A 21,117-nucleotide genomic window follows, 5' to 3' on the forward strand; every position below is an offset into this window, starting at 1 on the left:
ATAGAAAAATGTTGACTCAGAAGTTATTCAACAAGTTAGGTCTTTGGAAATATATGGACCATTTTGCCCCTATTGGCAGTATATAATGGTGTTTCCACATTCAGACACACACACACACTTCAACCAAAATTTAATCACATTCTTCTTGTAAAATTGGTAGTAAAAAAGGTACTTAATTATTATTTAAAGATTCTTCATTTTTAGGAAGTTAACCTTTGCAATAGTTTTTTTGGCCATTTATATTTCTTCTCATGGAGTGCGAAGTTGAAAGAAACTATGTTTCTTGATCAAAGAAACCAAATGGGAAAGCAAAGGTTTTAGGAAGAATGAGTTTGTGACAAAATGAAGGACTGATCATGCCTTTGAGAGCTGGAAGCGATGTTGTTTATCTACTTAGCTACAAAAACAAAACAAAACACATACAAAATCTGCATCCTGTGTGTACTCCCAACATAGCATTTCCCACACTGCTTTGTCAATTTGTCTGTCTCCCAAATTATGAATTGTTTCTCCCTTAAGGGCAGAACTTTATCTTGCTTGATTTGTACTCCACCCCTCTGTGTATATCTACTAGAATCTTTGGCATCTAGTTGCATTCTTGGTACATGTTAGCTGGAAGAGTACAAGAAAATCCCATTTATAGTTAAACATCTAGTATCATCCTTGCACTGAAAGGAGAGTATCATTCACTTTCTTAACTGAATATTGGAAGTAGTAGTATCTTGATTTCCATTTAAAACAGTCATGTATTTTGCTGCCCAGAGTAATTGTTGTCTGCTGGCTTACTAATTTTTTTCTCTTTTATCATGAATGCCCTGCTATTCCAAAAAAGATAGTCTGTGGGCTAAATTAGTAAAATATAAATAAACTTTTTTTTAAAGATTTTATTTATTTGATAGAGACACAGTGAGAGAGGGAATACAAGCAGGAGGAGAGGGAGAAGCAGGCTTCCTGCTGAGCTGAGAGCCCAAAGCGGGGCTTGATCGTAGGACCTGAGCTGAATGAAGGCAGACGCTTAACCATCTGAGCCACCCAGGCACCCAGAATATAAATAAACTTTTAAAACTAAAGGAAAATTTCTAAAAACTCAAAGTAAATCAGTTATTGCTATGGATAATAAAATTTAATTATAAGATTTCTGGGACCCAAGAAAAAAAGGTGAACATGTCAAGTTGTATAATTTTTATTGTCTCTGTGCAGAAGCTCAATGGGGAGAAACTAGGAGAAAAAAATCATTTCTTCACAAAGACGTCATCAAAATCTTTATGTAGAAAACCTATCATCACCATCAAGGACAATGTGTCCTACTAAAGTTTTGGAAGAAAGAAAAAAATCTCTCTCTCTCTCTCTCTCTCACACACACACACACACACACACACACAGAATATCTATATTCTGCATATAGATACAAACATTTTTTTTAGGATGCAGTAGAATAGCTAAATTCAATAAGCACATTTTATATCTAAGTATATTGCTCTCTGGATATCGTCTTTGTATAAAAACAGAGCTCAGAATACAGAATCATGGCAGAGAAGGGAGCTAGTGCACAGGTGATCTTATAGGGGTATTAACCTAAAAGTCTACAGATACATGGATAGGCTTCAAAATATCTTTACATTTCTAAAATTCTTTGCAATACACAGATATTCTCAAGGGAGAAGACCCATATCTGCTTCATATTTTCAAAGGGGTCATCGATCTAACCTGCTTGAGAACTGCCTAATCAGAGTAACAGATATTCCCTAAGCCATTTCTCCTTGAATGTTATGCTTTCTGGATAATTTTAAAATCCTTATTCCATAATCTGAGAACCAGGAGGAAGTATCATGGGGTTTTTCTGGGGAGAGCAGGGGAGGGAGTGAAATAGGATTTGTGCTCTGGGCATGCATAACCCAGAGGGCTGGTGCCATGAGGGAGCTGATGGATGGCCAGCTCTGGCTTCTCAGGTGGGTCCCTGCTTATTGAATAACTCCAGGCCATAAATTGCGATTGCTTCCCTCCTTTTCTAATTTCAAAATCTCTCATTAAAAATTTACAGTGGGCAGTCATCCAGCGATTTATGACTATGTCTAGACAACTGAAAAACACCAGACAGTGGCAGGGTCGATTTGGGGTTTCCGTTTGTCTTGGTGACCAGTTCAGATCAGGGCAGAGTTGATCAGATCAATTAAGTGAAAATCAGATGTTAATACTCCTGGAGATATTGACCCAGAGAGAGAAACTAATCATCCCCTCTGGGGGGTGGCTGAGGCCACAGATGAACATCCATTCTTTTGTTTACAAGCATGTGTCTACAGCATCACTGCATGACTCTACCATAACAGGATACCACGGATTGGTTGGATTAAAAACAGAGATGTATTTTCTCACAGTTCTGAAAGCTGGGAGTCTAAGATCCAGATGCTATCAGGGTTAGTTTCCAGTGTTCTGGGGTTTCAGACAGCACTGTTCTCCCTAGATCTTCAGATTATCTTTCCTCCATGCACAGGTGAAGTTCTCTGGGGTCACGTCCTCTTCTTATAATGACACTGGTCCTATTGGATAAGGGTCCCACTCTTATGATCTCATTTACCTTAATTACTCCCCTAAAGGTCCCATCAGCAATTATAGTCACACTGGATGTTAGGGCTTCAATATATGAGTCTGGGGGTTGGGACACAATTGACTAAGACAAGAGCTGCTGAAGTTTCTTGTGCAAGTCAGGTGACATCCCCTTGTTTTTAGACAATCTGCCTTAATTATCACTGTGACAGTGAGACCTGTCAGCTCTCTTTGAGAGGGACGATCTGTTAACACACATAGGTTGTCCAGAAGCCATCTAAGCTTTATCAGCATTGTTACCAATGAAACACATGGAGGGGCACCTGAGTGGCTCAGTCTGTTAAAGTGTCTGCCTCCACTTCAGGTCATGATCCCAGGGTTCTGGGATTGAGTCCTGCAACAAGCTCCCTGATCACTGGGGAGCCTGCTTCCTCTCCCCAGACCCCTTGGTCGCTCTCCTTCTCACTTTCTGTCTCAAATAAATAAATACAATCTTTAAAACACACACACACACACACACACACATACACACGGAGACAGGCAGAAAACATTCAGGATACCCAAAGGGGAAGACTGGGCAATGATGTCTCACAGCCATTAGAGATTCTTTACTTCCAGAAACAGAAGCCTTGGGTAAATAATGTCTTATAATCTGTGTCAGTGGAGTGAGGCTGAAACAGTGAGACTGTATGGTTCAGTGCCCAGGTCTTCCCATTCTAGTGTGTGCAGTGGTTTGTTCCTGGGGTAACGGGCTATATGTAATTCTTAATGATGTGGCAAATTGGAGAATTGTGGAAGCACAGGACATGTTCAACCTGTGTGGGAAGATCATGGGATCCTTGAATTTTAGAAATGGCAACCTTACAAAATTGAGGATTCCTTAGAGTCTCCTATCTCTGTTTGGGGCTTCATGCTTCAGGAAACATTTCTGTATACCTTCTGCCTGGCCGAGGCTGACACCAGGTGTGGACACCTGGACAGAGCTGGGCTAGCCAACTTTTCTCTGATATGGGTTTGGAATTGCAACTGAAAAGTAACAGTAAATTTTTGCTGGTGTCTGGAATGAAGAGCATATAAAACCCAGAAGCTATGAGAAATTTGTATCCAAATGGACCCAGGGAAAGCTGGTTGGCCGAAATAGAAGAGGGAATTAGATATGCAGAGAGTGACAGACATGGCTAGTGGCGAAGTAGAGAAAGAGAGTCAGCACGTTCAAGAGCGCGAGAGGTGGCAGATAGGGTGGCAGAGAATGAGAGAGTAGTGACTTGGTTCCTCGCAGACAGAGGCTAATTTTGATTGGCAGAGCCATCTCCGTGGGTAGGTGGGTGGGAGCAGTTCATTGAGTAGAAGAAGGGAGACTCTGGTGAGCTTCGGAAACTTCCCCATGGTTTTGCTAGTTCTGCAGTTCAGACTCTGGTCTAATACTTAACATAACTAAACAATGCTGCCTTCTGGAACGCTCACAAAGCTATGAACCTTGTAGTGTAATCCTGAAGGTATAGCTTAGCACAAAGAACATTAATCCATGCAACGAAATCCTTTTAAAATAGCTCAAGAGGTTTATATATAGATCCCAGAAATATTTTTTAAGTATCTTTATTGCTCCTCGCTGACTCTTCACACACACCACAGATATTTCCTTGCATCTTGCTGGAGTGACCTGCTTCTAGTAAAACACCCTCTACCTTCACCTAACAGCCTTCTGAGATTCCTTTCACCATATATACTTATTATCTCTTATTATCATGCAGAGGGAAAGCAAAGGCTGCAGATACTCCACCCTTAACATTCATATCCCTGTACACTTATCGTAGAATATAAAAAGACCATAAAATCCCAGAATTTGGGATCCAAGGAGGACTTTTGGAATTATTAAATCTAGACAGTTCTACAAATGAGGATGCTTGGTCCCAGATTGGAGAAGTACTTTCATAAAGATTTTACATTTAAGTGACAGCAACCTCATAAAACAAATATATTAAAAGGGAAAATTACTGAACTTCTCATATAATTGTCCAGTGCGAGAACCAGAAGAAACTTTGAAATCATTTCTTTAGACTCCTTGCATTGTGGGTGAGTGCACACCAGCTGTTGTAGCCAACCCAATTCTCTTAAACTTCAGTGAAGTTTAAGAGAACCCAATTCTCTTAAACTTCAGTGAAGTTTAAGAGAATCTGATGGTTTAACCTGGTCCTCAGAGTGCTTGCTTTATCCTCTTATACCATTGGCTTTTAAACATTCTATTATTTTAATGTAAGAAATAGGATTGTAATTTAGATAAATTGGTATAATCAATTCTAATTGGTAATACCAATAATCCCTTCAACGAAGCAGTGTTTGACACTCCTTTCCCCAACACACACACACATACACACACACAGAGTCATATCTGTTTATCCCCATTCTACACCTTGCAACCTTGGAAGGTCACTGAGAAACCTTGAGGGCTCTACAAAGCAGAGTTTGGAAGTCCTTATAATGTACCAGGGCAGTCCTCATTTCTGCAATGTATGGCTGGGGAGCACTCAGGCTTTAGAAGGAGAATGTGTCTAAGAGAAAATGCATTAGCCCCAGAAGATTGTATTGTAATGTACATATTTCTGCAAAACAACATAGAACAAGGGGAATGGAATCAATGAGAAGGGAGAGGAGATAAAAACAAATTTGAGATCTGGCCTAGGTGACTTATTAAAAATCGTTATTTATCTTTTGAAGAGGTCCAAATGTATGGGCTTGTTCTGTCTGTTAGACTGAGGATCCATCACTAATTGATAGATGTTTGGACCAGAAAACTGGTTGTCATTACTCCCCAACATAGTAGTCAGACACAAATCATTTTACCAATTCCCAAGCTGCCTGCTAATCTTCCAAACATCTTCGCTTTGTCGGGGATCTGCTGACTTCATTAAGAAATGAAAATATCGCCCTTGCGTGCACATGTTTACTCTTGGAAAGGTACACCAGCAACCCTGAAAAGGAATTCCCTGGACATTCTAAATAATGAAAGAACACGGGCTGGGGGTATTGGGGACGAGGATTAGGATGAACAGAGGAAATTTTACAATCTAATAACAATGAAAGGCAAATTTTAAGGAATAGAGTGGAAATGAGGAATAAGAGGATGGCATTTCTTTTATGATCAGTTAGTGGAAGAGCTCCAAAGCTGGCTTCCCTTTATTCATCTCCATCTGTCAAATACCCTACTAAAGGCCTATTCTAATAATGTTCTTCAACTACTTTGAATTTGAAATGTCACTAGTATAGGAAATAGAGATTTTTCTAAAATTAAGTTTTCATATTTGTTCTCATCTACAGAAAACAACCAAGAGCCTAAATGACTTTTTAAAAATAAAAAAAAAAACCACATGTCTTAAAATACATATTCTCTGTGAATAAGAATGTTATCTTTTTGATTAAATAAATATAAAAGGACATAAACACAAATATTTTTAAAAGTAACTTAAAAGGTTAAAGAAGAACAAATTTAAAAAAATAAATTACATTTAAACCTGAAAGGATATGACCTCAGGGACAGACTAAAAAAGTTGTAGAACATATTTTCATAAGACATTAATACTTAGAATTTTAAGGACCCTAGGTAGAAACTGGCTTATCTGAAGTTCAGACCAAAAAGAAAAAAAAAAAAAAAAAAACACCTCTTCCATAACTCTGGTTCTAATAGGCTCTCATTTTATCTATATTAAAATGTTCTTCTGAAGAAATGAAAGCTATCATTGTGCTACTCTTGCCCTCCTTTTAGAGCTCCAAAGTACTCTGGTTATAGACTCTATAGAAATTCTTGAACAAATAGATTTCTGTGTAAGAAAATTCAGAAGCAAAGCATAAATCCGTATTATGATCATGAATGGTATAATTAAAATTAATACACTGTATCGAAATCACCCCCCAAAGAACTTTTATTTCAATATCTGCTTTTATAATTTCAAATAATTGCAAACTGAAGTAATGAATGTATTCATATCCAAATTCATTTGGCATGACTCTTAACTTAGATTGAACATGGGGAGGTTTGCAAATAAACAGTGTGATTATCTTCACTCTATCATGGGTAATTTTCATTCAGGTTGGTTACAACAGCTAATTGTGTGCCTGGGCAGGAGAATTAAGGATAAGAATAATATTGCTATTATGCCTTAATAGGATAAGCAGGCAACAGTTTACATGTACCATCAGTATTTTTATTTTGCAAAGGAAAGGAAAGTGGGAAATGTTTCAAAGTTAGTGTGCTGTGGTGCAATAAACTCTGGAAGTGGAGATAAAAACCAATTTGAAGTCTCATATCTATCATTTATTAAGCGTGTGACCCAGGGCAACTCAATCATTTGGGGCTCAATTTTCTCATCTGTAAAATGAGGAGATTGTACCAGAGAATTTCTCAAACACCCATCAGAGCTAATGTATTTATGAGGACAACTGCAAATGCTCATAAAACATCTTTTAAAATCAAGAACATAAAATGGAAATTATCTATCACTGAATAACTTAACAGCAAAAGACTACAGGTGGCATGGACTTCATACATAATGAATAAATAAGAAAATATGACTTCATTCCCACATTTGAGAAATTTAAGGGGGGAGCATAGCTGAAGACCTGGGACTTTGATATTGATACGAAATACAGAGAAACTGTAATTAAACTCACACACACCTGGGGCGCCTGGATGGTTAGTCAGTTAAGCAGCTGGCTCTTGATTTCAACTCAGGTCATGATCTCAGGGTTGTGAGGTTAAGCCCCTTTTGGGCTCTGAGCTTGGAGGCTGTTTAAGCGTTCTCTCTCTCTCTCTCCTTCTCCCTCTGGGCCCCCACCCCCATGCTCCTGGAGTCTGTCTCTAAAAATAAAATAAAAATAAAATAAATTTTAAAAACCCACACCTTTTGTCTTAATATAATTGCATTCTGTGTTAGATATAATTTTTGTTAGAAAAAAATGAAAGGATTTTAACTTTTATCATTTGGGGATTTTAGAGGAGAAATTACTGTTCGCTCTTTTGGTTTAAACATTTCATGTAATTATGTGAGTTGAGTTGCATAACTGACGTCATGTTACATTTTTAGATATTTGCTAAAATGCTGAATATTAATGTTCATAGTTTTCCTCTATTAACTGGGAAACAAGAAGTACACTTTCCTTGTCTCAAACCTTGTCGTAGCTCTTGAATGTCTTCTAGGTCCTAGGCAGTGGGTTTCTACGACCTAAAGAACAAAGGAGCCCTGCAGGGTTTCCTCAACTAATATTTCTTGAAGGAATAAATTCTAGCCTGTGTATCCATCAACATGTAGTAGCGCTATGGCCATCGGTCCCTCTATCTCTTTCCTTTTGGAGATGAGGGTAGAGTTTCATAGGACAGAATAACTATAAACTTCGTTACTCCTCTAGGGTAACACAGAAACCTTGTTGTCTTGACAAACCTCCTCGGTACAGCTTTCCTGCTGCAGAGTCAATGCTCACCAATTTTGCCTGACACAGCCAAAGGGTGGCTGGACCAGCCCCAGGCCGGATGTGGGGCTCTCTCTCACAACCTCCCGCCTTGCATCCCAGGGTTGAGTTTGGATGACATGATTGCAACCATTCAGATTTCCCTTTCTCCCCTCCCAGGAGTGCTTTGACTATGTCTTTCTCTTTGATCCTGTCCCTGGAGGGCATTATTCAACTAATGGTGAATTTAGGAAATCATGGAATAATAGTAATATCTGTGGTGGAAAGAGAAAGGGGGAATTCCCCATAAGCCCCTCCCATCCAACAGTGTCCCTCCACATACACCTAGCAGATTCCATCAGTAATGAGGACCCCAAGCAATGTGAAGCATCAGGATGGGGGAAAAAAGTGGAAAAACAGGCCAAAATTACTGACCAAGAGAAGAGAATAGGGGGAGATTACTGAATGTAGACTTGATGGGACAAATTTCTTATAGTCCGTTCTGCCTCAGCTACTCACTATATTTGATGAAGGGAGCGTTCTGCCCCATGGGCCTTGCTTTGATCTGAGTTGTTTAGATTCAGTCTGGCTTCTACAGATTCAGTCTTACCCTCTGTTATAACCCTTGCCTCATGGATAGGGTTGGTTGCCAGATAAAGTGCAGGATGCCCAACCAAATCTGAGTTTCAGATACACAGCGAAAAAAAAAAAAAATGTAGTATAAATATGACCTAAGTTTCCACAGGTATTTACACATCTTCTATTTTGATTTGTAAAATCTGACATCACGACTCACAGATCCATCAGCATAGTCTGACCCATGGTTCCATTTTCTGTTCATTCTCCTGGAGGATTTTCTGGTGCTCTCACTGTTAACTCCATCTCTTGGTCTCCAGATCCATGTATTTGTTATCGGTGAGCAAATCCCATGTGCCAATATGGTAGTTTAAAACAAAAGAAAAAGAAAATTCCACAAGCATGAATCTTAGGTGGGCATAAAACTTAGGTCAGTAGATCATTCTATGCCTTTCTGAGACCAGCTGGATGTAGAATTTCCAAGGTTAAAGAGAAGACCAGTTCCTCATATATCAGGTCAATGAGAAGATCTGGCTTCATAGAATACAACTGGTTATGATGATGTACAGCCAAATTCCCCCAGGAGGTTTTTTTTTTTTTTTTTTTTTTTTTGTCTCTAACTCTAGAGGTAGCTACCTTCTCCCTTATTTAACACTTTCAGCCATTTCTAGATTCTATTCCTCACCACCCCCAGTTAGGTATAAAATGGACTATGACATTCTGGAGGGAAAGATTCATTTCATATTAACCTGGGACCTTAGTGTCCCCTCAAAATGGACTAATAGAGTGTCTTAAATATGTTATTCAAAACATTTATTTATCAAAAATAAGCTTCTAGTTTTGGAAGAAATAAATGGTCCATTTATTATGCATATCAGATTTAAAATACACCATAATCTTACAGTATAGTAATATACATACACCATAAAAATATATGCAATTATGTAGTCACAATACACATGTTATTTATGATTTATTATTAATAGTGATTAATAATGCATAATTAATTATTCCATTAATTGCCCCCTCTCTTTTCACTCTAAAGTATCCTTACTACTTTTTTGTTCTAGGTCCCCAAATGACCCACCAGTATCAAACTGCCAGCAGCAGCAGAAGGATTTTTCCTGCCTATAAGTGTTGATAAATGGAATACCATTAGAAGTTTTGCATTTCTTTGTTTAACAGAATTTGCAGAGGTCCCTTGCCTTGAAAACTATGTGTTGTAGGAGTGGTCTTCCCAATAAAACTGGGAATTACCTTGGAATACATTGTTTTGCAGATCGAGATTGATCTACTCCATTATTGAAGAGCTGAACTTCTTTGGAGAAGCAAATCTTTTTTTTTTTTTTTTTGTAAGATTTTATTTATTTATTTGTCAGAGAGAGAGAGGACAAGCAGAGTGAGTGACAGGCAAAAGGAGAAGCAGTCTCCTTGCTGAGCAAGAAGCCCAAAGGACTCCATCCCAGGACCCTGGGATCATGACCTGAGCAGAAAGCAGACACTTAACTGACTTAGACATCCAGGCATTCCAAACCAAACCTTTTTTGATGGAAAAAATATTTCTCAAAAAGCCAATAGGTTATGATAAGTGCAAACTTATAAAATGTTTTATTACAAAGGATTTGGTCTGAACATGGTCCAGGTTAGTAATCATTAGATATGGGTGCATTTAAATGACCATTTTCCTTTGTCTGTTCCTAGCCAATGTGTATCTCTATCACAGAAATTTCAGACAACTCTGTACTTAAAAAGCAATGTTCTATGCACCACCCATCATTTCTCCTTCCCTACTCCATTCCGAACTCTCTTCAAATCCAACTTTCTCTATGAAACCTTCTCTGTAGTAAGCAAGTTGCAGAAAGGCTGCCCATAACTACTCCTGAGAAACTTTATTAAACACTCTTTTTTATGCACTCCATGGGAGTTAATGAAGGTGCCCTCTCTTCCTTTTTCCCTCAGCACTTTGGAATGGAGCATGTCGCAGCCAGAGCTGCCGGGCGGCATGGCTCCCTCCGTGAGACTCTTTGATCTCCTACATGGAATGAATTTACTGTTGCAGTAGGCAGTTTTTGGTGGAGAAGAGCAGAAAGTGAATCTTCTTATCATACACCAAAAGGGAAATCATTGGAAGAAAATGGGCTGCCTAATGGGATCATAGGGCAGCTCGAAGAACATGCCTGGAAGCCTAGGGATGAGAGCGGCAGGGACTGCTTAGCAGCCTGGTTGGGCTCCCACTGTTTTCAGACTTTGCATCATGTTGCTCCCAATTCTGATTTCAGGAAGAAAACTTTATATTGGTCTCTCCACCAGCCTTCCTCCCTGCTTGTCATAGGCAGCACACGGGAACTTGAACAGTTTCATCAGGCAGTACCCACACACCAGACAGGGATTTCACCCAAATAAGAACAAGGATGCTATCCACAAAGGACAAGGAATTGTTTCCTAGGCAAGTAAAAAAATCAGCCAATAATCACAATACCTTTACAAGAGTTAGTGGCACAGAAACATCTGGAAATCACTTAACACCCCTGTTGCAGTAAGAAGTAACACAATAAAGGAAAGGAGTGTGGGCATTCGATCCAGAAGCACTGTGTTGCCATGCAATAACTAGATGACCAGTCCTCTCTGAGCCTCCATTTCTACATCAGCAAAAGAGCTTCACCTCAAGAGGTTATTGTGGGAATTGCAAGAGATAATACGTGAAAAGTATCTTGCTCACTATCTAACATCCAACAGACAATTCTAAATAGAACTAGTTTTACCTTCTTTGGTCTATGGCCAGCATTGTCCCCCAGCAATTCTATGAATAACTTTGGAGCTTTTTGCTAGTTTTCAGGCAAGTATTCTCTTTCTAGGAAACTCCATCCACATGATGATGTTACAGACCCTGCTCCCATTTTTCAGGAAGTAATGTTTATCCTGCTCTTTTCCTGGCTCTTCCATGTATGTATGGTGTCTTACATTTTGTTGTTGTTGTGTTCACTTTGGTCATGTATGCCCTTTAACTCAATTCCACCACCACCACTGTCACATGTCTCACCTTCCCAACCCTGCTCCTGCTTTTCAGTGTTCCCCAAGTCAGCAATGAGCATCATTGTCTATTCAATTGCTCACCAGAACTTGATCATTTTCTTAATTATCCTTGACTTTTTTCTCTTACCATCTTGTCCCAGAGTCTATCAGTCACCAGGTCCGTGGATTCTGCTTCCCCAACATGTCTGGATTGACCATTTCTTTTCACATCTACAACCAGCACCCAATCCACCCAACCAGTAGCCACTTCTTTGCTGCACTTCTGTAGAAGCTTTTGAATTAATCTCCTTATGTCTACCCCAATTAGCCTTCCATCTTTTCTTTACATGGCAGCCAGACTTACTCTTCTAAACAGCAAACTGTCCATGTTTTCCCCCTGCTTGGGACTCTCCTGAGTTGAAAACAAAACAAAACAACCACAAAACCTTCTCCTGCATTTTTCCTTTACTCACTCATAATAGTTCTGATGCCAGATGTGTGGGGATTTTCCCCACATCAAGCAAATCTATGTGACACCAGCTGAATGTTCTACAATTCAATTCCATCCCAACGTTAATCATGGTTGGCACAGACTCCACAGGTTAAGCACTCTGTCACACAAGATTATCTCCCACTTTGGACCCCAATCACAAGTAACAGGTCCCTGTTAACCATAACTTTTGTCTAACTTGGCTACAAATTGAAGGTTCCTACAACCACTTCTTGGATTAGATTATTTACTAAAATAGTTCACAGAACTCAGGGAAACATTAACTTATATTTACCAGTTTGTTATCTAATAAAGTATATGATAATGTATACAGATAAACAATCAGATGAAGAAATTTATTGAATGAGGTCTGGAAGGCTCCCCATCAACAGAAGACTCATCCCCATGGAGTTGGTAAGGGATATATTTACCAAACCTTGTACTTTGATGATTTTTATGGAGGTGTCATCATATAGGCATGATCCATTATTAACTCAATCATCAGCCCTTCTATCCTCCCTGAAGGGAGGGAATGAGGCTGAAAGTTCCAAGCTACTAATCATGGCTTTGTCTTTCTGATGACTAGCCCCCAAACCATAGCCTACCAGGAGTCACTTCATTAGAACAAAATACACTCTATCCCCTAGAAAAACTCTGAGGGATTTAGGAGCTCAGGGTCAGATGTGCCTTTCATTCAAAAAACTACAAAGGCCTCAGGAACTTTGTGTTGGAAACTAGGATCAAAGACCAAAGGTTGGAACAAAAGATTGTCCCAGCACCCCTGTTTACAAGAGTTTTAGCAGCACTGTCTGTGTCAGGAAATGAGACAGACATATATTTCTTATTATTTCACACCATCCACTGGCTTTCCTATACACTAAGGATCAAAACCAATGTCCTTAACATGGGCAACCAGGCTGTACATGTTCTGGATCCTCTGTGTACTTTGGTGGCTTCACCTAGTATCTTTTCCTGAAAATCACAAAGTTGCAGCCAGGTTGCTTCTCTTATTGCCTCAAAAGTGCCCCTTTTGAGGGGTTACCCACCCTTCCCAATTCAGAGACTTTATGCTTACCATTGTTTCTGCTTGACTGTTCATTCTCCAGCTAACTATGGCTTACCCTTCAGCTTCCAGCTTAGATGTGTGTTTCTCAAGAAAGCCCTTCCTCATCCTCCTGTCCAAATTAGGTTTCACTGTGAAATACATCCATGGAACTCTACTTCACCTTTGCACTCATTTTGATTCTCAATATAATTTATGTAATTTTTTTGGTCTTGCCTATTGTTTTTCACATCTCCCAGGCAATAGATTTTATATAGCAGGAGCTAGCTCTGTCACAAGTTGGTGCTCAAAAATATTTAGCAAATTAATGACTGTATGAATGAATGATTTCAATGAGGCACATACATGGCAATACACTTGTGAACATGTGTGAATAATGTAAATATAAATATTCTTTGTATTCATCAGAGGCTTATATAAAACTGTGTCACTTTTCCGTTGCACTTTATTTTCTGTTGACCTCAAATAATACTATAGGATTGCTTCACTTTTCTCCTTCCTTTTTTGCTTTTTTTTTTTTTAATTGTTCCTTTTTGCTTTAAGATTTGGTATAGGACTACCATCAAAAATATAAAATGGCTTTATTTATAAAACAAGTAAACATTTCTGAAACTCTTCAATGCATATAGTTATTTTTATTAATTTTATGAACAGCTATTATTTATTGAGAGCTTACTCTATACCAATCAGCATGTCAAACATTTTGCAGGCATTTATTCCACCCAGCCCCCATCCCACATGTGAGGAACTATAATAATCAGCCCCATTTTACAGAAAAGAGATGTAAGGAATTTCCGAAGTTGTTAAAGATAACATGGCTACTTTTCAGAACTGGCCCTTGAACTCAGCCCTTTTCAAATTTAGCTTAAGCTCTAATCACTCTGCTAAGCTTAAAATGGAACTGAATATATTCAGCTCATTATGAACTTGTTCTCTCCAGTACCTTCCTTCTAAGATAGTTCTGGGCATCGTTAGAGCCTATAAATAGGGGCGATCGTACAGGGTAGATCCAGCCCTAAAAGGCAAGGATAATTAGTATTAATTGTGGTGACTCTTTATGGAAGTCTTTATGTGACCTGTGTACTGTCTTGAATATTTCACATATTTATTTTATTTAATCCTCATAAAGCAAATCTTTATCTCATTATCCCATTTTAAGGATGAGAGAGAGAAAGTTTGTCAAGGTCAACTAAATTTTTAGAAGTCCTACTCTATTTAAAGGCATAAACTGAAATTAGGATCCATGTCCTGACTTCCAGCCTTAAGGTCAAACTCCTAACTGGCCTGGAACATCCCTCCTCCTTCTTCCCCATCTGGATGCCAACCCTGCATGGCACCCTGCTGGTCCTGGCCTGTCCTGACTTCTTCTAAAACCTCAAGTCGAGCTCAAGGTCCCATTGGTAATCTCAGGAGCACTAAGTAAATTCTCTTCCTATAGACATATGGGGGCCAGATATTCCACACCAGTGAAACACTTCACAAGATTCCCTTCACAGATTTCTTTAAGCTACACATCTGCCCAATGTATAGCAACAAACTAAATTATTCAAACATGCCTGAGGTTTTGGTTATTCCTCCGGAAAAGTGATACTTGTTTAAAAACTGCTATTCTCCTTACTTGGTAACATTTTCCACTGAAGTGTGGGAAAAATCCAAATTTCTAAAGTTTTGATGCTCAATTAGTCAAAGGATATCACTGTATGTTATGATTCTAGAATGTAATTGTAGACCTACAATTTTTTAATAATACATACTTCTTTTCATCTTAAGATAAAAAATATATGGATAGAGATATAGGTATACTATTCTTTCAGAGGCATTATCATATATCTACACGTGGTATATGTGTGTATGAGTGTGTATGTATTTTTTTCCCAAAGAGATTCCCTTTATTAGCTATTATGTTTTATCAAAATTTGTTTAGCGGTTCATGTTTAAAATTTTTCTTTACTGCTGTCTATTACTCAGTTCTCATTTGTCTCTGTTATGCATGATGCTAGGTCACTAAAACCAAAGGTAGCTAGTGAGTTCATGGAGGTGGTTTGAGTTGAGGGAGATGAGAGAAAAGGCATTATTGTTACTTAAAAGAAGCCATAATCTATCTGCCCTCCTTTGGAAATCAATGCAAGGTGGAACTCCTCCAACTTCCCACCCCTGTCATTTCAGGACCTTCCAGTGACAGACCTCTGGTTTGGTTGTAAAAACCATATGAAATGCCCAGTATGCCTCACTTAATATAAGAAACTTCATTCCCTAATGCAGAAATTTCCCGACATTTCCACTGTCTGTGACCCACATTATAATAATCACACTATACTTTATTTACCACTCAGCTTGCTTGTGTGGATGACTATATAACATAAATCCTCTTTCAACTTTTATTGTGTTTCTTTCTGCAGCTTTGAACTGACTTTAAAAGGACCCTAGATTCTAGTATTTATTCTAGTATTTATTCCAGTATTTGGGTTTAAGTAACAGAGAGAGTTTATTTTCCCCTCTCTAAAAATGCCCCTGCTTCATTTCTATCCAGACTGTTCAGAAACCATATTTCCCAGTGGGACCTCAAAAGGAGTTGACTGGTATCTATGTTCCTAAGGAAAATTTTGCAAAAATGTTCCCATTCATCCTAGGACTTTGAAGAGAGGTCTCACCTCCCTGTGCTCTAAAGACTGCCTTGTAGAAATCCAAGAGTGTTATAGCTCCGTCTGGTGTCTTGTCCGTGTCTGATACCCCAGTCCCCTTGCATCTTCCTGAGAGATTATGGACTCCTTTTCTCTGCCATAACTGAGGTAGGTTGACTGCCATCAACACTGAGAATCCCTTAGGTTTTCTGGCTACCCTCTGCCCCTGAAGATCAGTTAACCCTTTTTATAGAAACCTCAGGGAAGAGCAGTTGGGGGTAACCGTACTCACAGCAGTCTCCTCTCTCTAGGGATGGGAATATAGACAGTAATACCAACAGACAACATGAGTTGATTGTCTGACTAGCCAGTCCTTGTGTTAAGAACGTCCACCTACCACCTCATTTAATACTCTCAACAACCATGATAGCTAGATACTATTATTACTATTATCCTTCTGCTAAAGTCTTCTTAGTGATAAAATCCCCTGGTTCTCACAAAGCAATGTGAAGTGTGTATTATAATTATTCACATTTTTACATATGGGGAATTTGACCATCAGGGAAACTTAGTACATTTCTGAGGTCACATGGTGTGTGAAGTCTGATTCAGATCCAACTGGTTGGGGCGCCTGGGTGGCTCAGTCATTAAGCATCTGCCTCTGGGTCCAGTCATGATCTCAGGGTCCTGGGATTGAGCCCCGCATCGGGCTCCTTGCTTGGCAGGAAGCCCGCTTTTCGCTCTCCCACTCCCCCTGCTTGTGTTCCCTTTTTCGCTATGTCTCTGTCAAATAAATAAATAAAATATTTTTTTAAAAAATCGAACTGGTCTGCTCCAGAGCCCACACTCTGGACTACAACAGTATAGCTCCATAAAGTGACTTGTTTAAATTGAACAGCTTGGTAGGGGTAGGTCAAAATCTTCAATCTGTCAGTGTTGTGTTTTCTGAATTTGCCCTGTGGTTGACATTTTGTAACATGGTTCCCAGTAATACCCAACTCCTGGTGTGCTCATCCTTGTCCAGTGTTGGCTGGACATGGAGCTTTTCTTTTACTGAATAAAATGTTAACAGTGATGAAATGTCACTCCTGAGATTAGCGGAGAGAAAACTGTGAGTCCTGTCTTGCTTGCACCCTTTCTCACTGGCAGTCTTGCTTGCTTGCCTCAATGAAGGAAGCTGTCATGCTGTGAACGCCCTAAGGAGAGGTCCACACGGTGAGGAAAAGAAGGTAGCCTCCAGTCAATAGTCAGTGAGGGACTTAGGCCTCATGGAACCACCCAGAAAGGAATTGAATCCTGCCAACAACTACGTGAGTGAGCCTAGATGTAGATTTTTCCCCATTTGGGCCTTGAGATGTGTTATGGACAGAATATATGTGTCTTCTCAGAACTTATAGATTAAAATCCTAATCCCTAATGATGGTATTAAAAAGGAGGTAGTTTGGGAGGTAATTAAGTTTTGAGCATGATTCTATCATAAATAGGATTAGTGCCCTTACAAGTAGAGACCACAGAAAGCTCCCTTGCTTTTCCTGTCATATGAGACTACAATGAGAAATCAGTCATCTATAACCCAGAAGAGGACTTTACGCCAGAACTTGACCATGCTGGCCCATGAGCTTGAACTTCCAGTCTCCAGAACTGTGAGGAATAAATCTGTGTTGCTTATAAACCTCTAGTCTGTAACACTTTGTCAGAACAGCCCAAACTAAGACAAGATGACTGCAGCCCACACCAACTTGGTGATTCTAGCCTTGTGTGAGAAACCTGAGCCAGAAAGCCCAGTTGAGCTGAGTTTGGATTCCTGATTTACGAAAACTATGAGATAATAGACATCATTGTTCTAAGCCACTGTTTTGGGGTAATTTGTTATGTTGCAAAAGATAACTAATACACAGCATCTTGGTTTACCCAAATAAAATAACTCCTATTAAATCCAGATTTTTTCAAGCAGCCAAAGTGTCTGTCAAGAATCATTGAATTTCTACATTGAAAAAGATAATATTATCATTAACTGGGTAGTTCCCAAGTGCCAAGCGCTACGCGTACTCCTTCCCTTAGTCAGTAGTAAATACTAATGTTTAATCCTCACAACTTTGTGATGCCACTTTTAGTCACAATTCATCAAATTATATTTAACAGTGGTGTTCTGATGTTAATTTTCACTTGTCTCACCAATCATTTGTTGAAGCTTTTCCTAGAGATCTCTTTACTCAGATCTTGACTGGGTTCTCAATCTCCCTGTATTACCCAAGCTTATGAAAGGCTCCTGGGTGCTCCCACAACTGTTCTTATGATTTGAGATTTCTGTTATTTTGACCTGGACCAATAAATATCACATCAAGCACACGATAAGTCTTTACTTTTCTGAATGTACACTGTGCCTTCGATAGAGCATCTATAAGTGACTTTTGTAGTATCTGCTGTACAAATACCTGTTGCTTCAGATCACGAATTTTGGGAGACCAAGTTCTTCTTATTGTTTTTATGACCCTGCAAGGTCTTGACTACTCATGTTCTGAATCTTCTGTGCTTTGTCTATGATGAAACAACAGGGTTGGATGTATACTTCATCTTTTTGATTAGTCAGCAGATTAAAATCCCATCCCAATAATGGACATGTCCTCATTCATTGTATAAACTCCTAACACACACATGCAAATACAAACATATACTCCCATTACAATAGATTGGGGTGTTCCTGTTTGAATGCTTGAGGCTCACTCTAAACCCAAGGTGAATTAGTTGAACTGAGCATGTTAGTTCCAATAGGTACTTCCTCAAGTTTTTCATATGTAAACAGAGGCACCTGTTTTGAAGAAGGTTGTATCAATGTCAAGAACTGCAAACGTTCAGCTTCATGAATTCTTCAAGGCTATACACACTGTACCAAGAGTAGAGTTGAATAAACCACATGGCAGTTTCATTATTTAGGGAAAATCAATGTATATTCAACACATATGCATTTCATTTGCCTAGTGCAATCCAGAGATAAACTTTCAGTCCCTTTATATTTTATAATAAAAAAGGACCTAAAAATTGATGTTTAGTTTTTTTCTCCTTAGATAAACATTTCTAACATAATTGCTGAGCTCCTTAGATTCCATTCCATTTATTTTTTCTGTATGACTTTTATTGAAGTTCTGTTTAAGTTCAGGCACCAGGCCACTGAAACGTGTGGAACATTTAGGCATTAACAGTTTCTTCAAGAGTTCAATGCCAGATAACTGTTCGTGTGTTTTACCTTTTAAATACCCTTTCTTCCCCTTAACCCTTGCATTGAAAAACTTGAATTTTGAAAGAATCAGTTAGTTGTTGGACACAGAAGATGGAAAATCATTCTTTCTTGGGATTTTCTGGAAATCCCTTTTAAAAATGCTCCATGTATGTAGAAATGCTAAACCAAACAACACGCATATCATGGAGCAGAGTAGAGAGAAACAGAAAGAATCCCACACATATGTGGTCAATTAATTCATAAAAAAGGAGCTAAGAATATACAATAAGGAAAGGACAGTCTCTTTAATAAATGATGTTAGAAAAAGTAGACAGTAACCTATAAAAGACAAAAAACAAAACAAAACAAAACAAAAACACTTGACCAGTGCTTTCCACCATACCCAAAATTTGACTCAAAATGGATTAAAAATAGGCATGTAAGACCTAAAACCATAAAACTTTTAGAAGAAAACATAGGTGGTAAGTTCCTCGACCTAAGTTTTGTCAATAACTTTTTAAATCTGACACTGAAAGCAAGAGCAAGAATAGCAAAAGCAAACTTGTGGGATGGTATCATACTAAAAAAGCCTCTGCAAGGCAAAGGAAACCACCAACAAAATGAAAAAGCAATTCATTGGGTGAAAATATTTGTAATCACATATATGATAAGGGGTTAATATTCAAAATATATAAAGGAAACGTTCACCTCAATAGCAAAAGAAAAAAAAAAAAAAAGAAGAAGAAGAACCAGTCTGATTTTTAAAAAAATGACAGAAGATCTGAATAGACACTTCTGAAGAAGAGATAGTCAACATATACATAAAAAGAGACCCTATATAACTAATCGTCAGGGAAATACAAACCCAAACCAGTGGGATAACCACAGTGATATATCTCATACCTATTAGAATGGCTATGATTAAAGAGACTGGAAGTAACAAGTGTTCGCAAAGTTATGGAGAAAAGGGAACCCTTGTGGACTGTGGGTAGAAATGTAAATTGGTGCAGCCATTATGGAAAATAGTATGGCTATTTTTTGAAATATTAAAAATAGAAGTACCTCATGATCCAGCAACTCCACTTCTGGATATTTATCAAAAACAAAAACTAAAACAACAACAACAACAAAAAACTTACCCCAAAAGATACCTGCAATTCCGTATTTGTTGTAGCATTATTTACAATGACTGAGATATGAAAACAATCTAAGTATCCATCAATGGGTGATAGATAAAGAAATACTTGTATATAAGTATATATGTATGTGTATATATATATGTATGTACACACATAGTGGAATATTATTTAGCTTGAAAGATAATGTAAAATGTAATCTTGCCATTTGTAACAATATGGCCTTATGTTAAGTGAAATAAGTCAGACAAAGACAAATACCATATGATCTCTTTTATATGTGGAATCAATCAATAAATCAATTAGGCAATAAAACCTAGCTTACACATACAGAGAACAGATTGCATGTTGCCAGAAGTGGAGAGTAGGTCATGAGAAGTGGGTAAACTGTCTTAATGTAAGTATTTAAAAAAAATAATAATTATCAAAGAGTACTATGCTGAATTCTTTTAAGTATAAAACAAGTTTGACGTATTGAGGCTGTATGTTGTATACTTGAATTTGTCTCCAATAAATGTGAATTCTAATGTAGAAAAAAAAAACAGTTTTGGCATTATTGTTCAAATATAAGGCCTCCGTTTTTCTGCTCTGGAGCTGTGTTGTCATCTCCACCCAATTACTGTGAAAAATTAATGGCTTTGATATTTTTGTGATCAATATGGATTACCGAAATACAAATAGCTAGGCTCCTGCAAGCCAAGGAAATTGTGAAGAATAGTTTTGGGGAGTGTGTAGACCTTAGTCCTGATAAGGTTTGGGGGAGGGGAGCTGAGGGAAAAGGAAGCATGAAGAATGACTCTCAAGTTTTGGCTTGGTGATGGGTGAAGCCGGTCAGAGAGACAGGAAATCCAACTGTCAGTTTTCTGTGAAAAATAGTGGCTTTCTCTTTGCATATGTCGAATAAGAGGTGCCTCACAGACCTCCAGTTGGAAATGTCTAGCAAGCAGTTGGATATATTTGTCTGGAGTTGGGGCAAGCCGTCAGGATTTGGAGCTTGTGGGGAAGGGAGGGATTTAAAG

This window comes from Mustela lutreola, chromosome 3, assembly GCF_030435805.1.
Source record: "Mustela lutreola isolate mMusLut2 chromosome 3, mMusLut2.pri, whole genome shotgun sequence".
NCBI lineage: Eukaryota > Metazoa > Chordata > Mammalia > Carnivora > Mustelidae > Mustela > Mustela lutreola.